This window comes from Aulonocara sp. 'chitande type north' Nkhata Bay, linkage group LG11 (genome assembly GCF_057382095.1).
Source record: "Aulonocara sp. 'chitande type north' Nkhata Bay isolate Kocher_YH1m ecotype deep benthic linkage group LG11, A_spYH_male_GT1.1, whole genome shotgun sequence".
NCBI classification, from domain to species: Eukaryota; Metazoa; Chordata; class Actinopteri; order Cichliformes; family Cichlidae; genus Aulonocara; species Aulonocara sp. 'chitande type north' Nkhata Bay.
The window spans coordinates 27,474,823-27,480,384 of NC_141354.1; positions in this window are offsets into that span (position 1 = coordinate 27,474,823).

The window sequence follows — 5,562 nt, forward strand, 5'->3', positions numbered from 1 at the left end:
CTTGTCAAAAATGATTTCAAGTGAATCACTTTGAGATTTTTGTCCAAAGATGTCATCTTGGGTTCTGGGAAACTATGTGAAGCATATTTTTTAATGTCGTTAGAGACCGATTCAAACGTCACTAAATCTTGATCAGACTTTAAATCGGTGAGAAGGAAGTCCACGTTATGTGACCTTACATCCAAACCCTGTTACTTATTTTAAGAAGATGGAGAAAAATGAAACAACTTTGAGTAGATGAATTAGATATGGACTGGCATTTAAACAGTGCTTTTCTAGTCTGAGTCAGAACATAAAGGTCTTTACATTACAGCGCTTTCTTCTGGGAATTTTAGGATCTTTATCTAGCTCGCATCCACAGATACGGCCAAATCAGAGTCACCCAGCCTAACATGCGTGTCTTTAGACTCTGGAACAGATGGACAGTTCTTTATGACTTTCCCATCGGGCTTATTCCAACATTAAAATGCTGAAGATATCCGTTCATGTCATTATGAATGAATTCTCTTCACTGTCCTTCCAAAGCAAAAAGCTTTTCCGCAGCAGCCTTACTTGTGGTAAGTCTCTCTAGCTAAAAATAATTTCCTGTGAACTCTGTTCGACTCCACCAGTTGAATGAAGGATTGCTTTGTGTGTGTGTGAGAGCAGAGATAGTAATGATGGAGGATGGGCACAGTGGGGACATGAGGAGTGCAACAGGAGGCTGATATAGTTATCTGGTAAAGATTAGAGCGGTGTTTACTGGAGTTAATGGCCTGTGTCATCACTACGCAACTACTGTGCAATGTTGGCGGGTGGCTGTGGCGTCTGGGTCGCATTTATCGCCCCATTTTGGACAAAGCCTCCAGCAAAGAGAGCCCAGCCTTACAATAGACCTATAATCAACATGATGAATACTGCAGGACATCTAGGATCGCAACTGTTTGAGTCACATTCGGACTATTCAGAGGTCTCATCAGTCTGACAAGTACAAAGATGTTCAGTTTTCTGTTATAAAAGGCAAAGAGACTTTTACAACTTCAGTTCAAAACCTGTGAATCAATAATCCAATAAAGCTGATTTTCTAATAAATGACTAACACAGTGTAGTGTCTCTGTGTAGCTGTCTGCTTTAAAAACAAACCCAAACGTCCTCTAATGTTAACTGTTATAATTAATCAACTATTCATTCCATGTTATCAGACCTTGTTTCAGCTGTATATCATGTCTGTGATATAATAACTGAGATTCAGGAGACAAACATGTTTGATAAATCCTGTAAAAGCACAGATTGAGTTTATGAGTCCATTTAGATCCGATTTAGGTAAAAATGGTATCTGCTGTATTGTAAGGCCGTCTGGTTCTCCGCTACAAGCAGCTACCATAATCATCTAAGAGGCTGATAAGTTGTTTAAACACAAGGACAAAGTACAGACTCCTTCTTTTTTATCTCTTTTATGACTCAATATTTTTTTAAACTATGTATAATACTGAGTTTGTTGGTTTTCTATTCTTAAACAAAAAAAGAACAAAACAAACCCCTAACATTTATCACATGTGTTATATCGATTATTCAGAGGACCAGGGACACATTGCTTCTGTTTAACCATTAGCTACACTTGCAGCATTGCTAATAAGATTGCCAGTCGATTCACCCAGCGGATGACTCTAAGTGACTTTGTTCCCTGACCTTCCTACAGGCACCAGCAGTAAATTATTTTTTAGCATCAATGTAAAATGCAGTCATGCAAAAAAAAAGTTTTCACAGGACTCTATGCAGCCCAGGGAAACTGCAAGAGTAAAGTGCACCCTTAGTGCAGAGGGTAAGTAGCAGCCAAGTGCTGCTAATCAACTGATCATCAGCGCGCATAAGCAGCTCTATAAAAGCTGATATTTTGGCAGGTTGAAGCATTCAGGTTTGTGGAAACACAATAAAACAATCCAGGAGCGGATGTCCCAACAAATTCCTCAAGGTCAGACCATGCAATGGTCAGAAGCCACTTTTGGCTGCTCCCTTCCTACAAAGGGTCACCACAGTGGATAACTCTGAATTTTACACTGGATACTCATCAATGGTGACCTTTTGCTTGCTAGACAAATGTTCAAACTATGGAGCCAGTGCAAGAAACCCAAAAACCTACGTGTCAGACTGTCAGTTAGCATGTTTAATGTTAGCGTTCACGACTGTACAATTAGATAAAGACTGAACAAACATGGCTTGTTTGCAAAGGTTTCCAGGAAAAGGTCTCGTCTCAGCACGACTTAGAGTTACAAAGCTACATCTGAAGAAAACATATCAGCAAAAACACATCATACCAGCTGTCAAGCACGGTGGTGGAGGGGTGATGATTTTGGGCTTGTTTTGCAGGTATGGTTGACCATGAACTCCTCCATATACCAAATTATTCTAGAGCCATACGTAAAGCCATCTGTCCAACAGCTAAAGCTAAAATCTGGGTCACGCAGCAGAACAGTGGCCCCAAGCACAACAGAATGCCTTAAAAATGAATAAAGTACTGCAATGACCCAGTCAAAGTTTATTGCTCCTAAAACTGGTTCCAAGAGTTGTTGGGGTGCACAGCCCTGTGAAAACTTTCCCTTTCACATGACTCCTTACTAGTTGGGCAAAAAGTTTGCGGGACAATGAAAGACTTTAAATTTGGCTGTATGTAACGTAATAAATAGACACCATTGACATTTACTTTTTTATAATTCAACATTCCCAACTTCTCACAAGCATACAGTACCAGCCACAAGTTTTGCCAGTCACCTATTCTGACTCACTGCAAATGGAAGTTAAGCTTTCTTATTATTGTCTTATGTCTTTGTATTTCTCTTTAAGCCATTAGCTGTTATTTCAGCTGCTGCTCTGTCTGATAATCATTTTTGGGTCTCAGCGGGGATGCATCCACAGCTCAGCACAGCTCTCTTTCAGCCACAGGTTTCTTATGAGACATGTTTACTTTTTAAAATAACAACCGGCAGAGATGTGTGACAAGAAGTAGGTGCAGCTCCGTAGAGCTGTCAGTGCGGCTGTCATTTTCAAGGCTGTTAGCACAGCAAAGGATATTTCCTTCACCTCCATTGTATTAGAAAGTCCACAGATCTCAGATTTATATCTCAGCAATAAAAAAAAAAAAAGAAGCAAAAATAACTAACTGGCAAAAAATGTGTGTTTAATGGTGTTTCTATGCAGTCTAATGGGATAAATGTTCCCATTAGAATCATTCTCTGTTGGGGTCACAGCAGCTCAGGTGGTAGAGCGGGTGGTCTATCATTCAGGAGGTCGGTAAATTGAATCCCAGCTTCTCCAGCCTGTCATACTGAACCCTAAGGTGTCACCACCGGTGCATCCATCTGTGTGTGAATGTCCCTGCATGAGTGAGACTTGTGGTAAAAAGCGTCAGCTAATTTACTATTTGATGCTCAAATTACCTGCCTGTGTTTGCACTCTCGCTTCTAGTCAGATCTGTGCTTCAATTAAACGTACTTTCAAACCAGCTCCAGCAGAGAGCTTTTACAAATTTGCCCCAGCTTCCCTCTCTGCGGCCCACTAAGCGATGTCGGGAGGACCTGAACACGGTCACTCTACCTGTCTCACAGTGTGCTTTGTTGAAGCGGTTGCTTTTGTCCAGTCAACTCAGATTATTCTCTCGGGGCTCACACCTCCCACTCTCCCTCTGTGTCATTGTTGTGACTGATGTCTTTTCCATCCTGCTGCCCTCTCTCAATTAAAAAGGAAAAAACCTCCAATTCCTTTGACCTTTACCTTGACTTGGCTGTTTCCACTAAACACACATGAAAACACACAGCCCTGACACGGCTGCTCTCTCTCCTATTTTAGTCAAATCTCCCTCTGTGTCCTCCCTTTCTTCCAGTCTTTTAAAGGTATGCCCGGCTTTCTGCTCAGATAGCACCGCGCATGCTTATATAAGCAGGAGGTTTGCACGTTTGATGGCTTATAGGGAACAAATTGCATTGGTAGCTGAGTAATGCCACAGCAGTATAATCTCTTCAGTTCAGTTCCTCCTTCCCCAAGGGACCACTACCCTAGCCTTTACAACAGGTAGCTCCACCCAAGTGACTGACCCTTAAAGTCTAAACCTGCATAATCTCCATAAGAAACTATATAAAGAACATTTTAAGCATCCTGTAGAAGAAAAAGTGAGATTTGAAGAGTCTGGGGTTTCATCTGTACTTCTAAACTCATGGATGGGACACTGAATATTAGCTTATGGCTTTTATCAGTATACCAGTTAATTTTAAAACTCATTTAGCATTTCTAGACTCAACCCTGCTCTCATTACATTAAACTAGGCGAGGGCTTTTATTGTGGAAAGGTGTATCATTTATGTTTCTTTATGGGGTTTCCCCACTTTTCCAGGACTGTGTGCCAGTGGAGGCTCTTAACAGGTTGGTTCTTTTCCACTGTTCCCATTATTAGGCACTCTCATTCCTACTGCTTTTGTTGGACTTTCAGTTTTTCTGTTGTTTGCAGACGGCTTATGAGTCACTCATAGCAGGAAGTGGGCTGTGACCTTGTTATCCATCATTGTTCCAAGACTTTTAAATACATGTGTGAGTCATCGAATGCAAATTGGTAATTATAGCATGTATTATTATTATCATTGTATTATTAATGAATGTGATACAGAGTAAAACCTTTTTGGGTAGAAAAGATGGAAATGTAGCTCTAGCGAAATTCATTCATCATCCACTTTGTTAGAGAAAATATCCAGTGAGCAGCAGTTTGAGGCAAAATGCTTTTTTTGATGTCAGAGCTGATAGTAAGAAAATATGACGCATCATTTCATAAAGCTCATATCTCACACTGGTGTCTTGAACATGACATTGAGTTCAATGTATGCAAATGGACTCCACAGTCACCAGATCGCAATCCAGTACAGCACCTTTGGGATGCAATGGAACAGGAGATACACATCATGGATGTGCAGCCAACAAACCTGCAGCATGTGTGATACGATCGCATCAACATGGACCAAAATCTCACATTTTGAATCTGTCATGAGAAATTAAAGCAGTTCTGAAAAGCAAAAGTGGGGGTGGTGCAGGTACACACGTGTACCTTATCAAGTTTATTACTGTAAGTTTGTAATAAAGATGCTTAAAAAGAGCCAAAAACTATAAGACAAGTATAAAATTAAAAGGTTTCGCTTTTTTATGTGACATATTTTAAGTGTGTTAATTTCTTGGTTACTAGTGATTATACTGCAAACGGTTGTGTGTCCATGAGGATACAACCTACTATAACTCACACATTTTTGTGTAAACAGTAAGAAGTGTTGGATAGCACCGCCAGAGACTGAGTGTAACTTTTCACATTTCCTTTGTGTTACGTTTCCTCTCAAAAGGCTGAAAAAAGGTTGGAGCAGAAACCACAAAGGGTTCTCCTATGGGAGCAGGTGGCAGGACTCTGTGCTTATAGTTGGCACCATTATTTCTAAGAGTGTGGCGATCCTTAAATAGCCTTAAATCTCTCTCTCTCCAGTCTCTTTTTTGCAGGACAGTTTAATCAGCAAATTCCATTAAAGGACAAAATCAGCAATGAGTGCAGAACATAAAC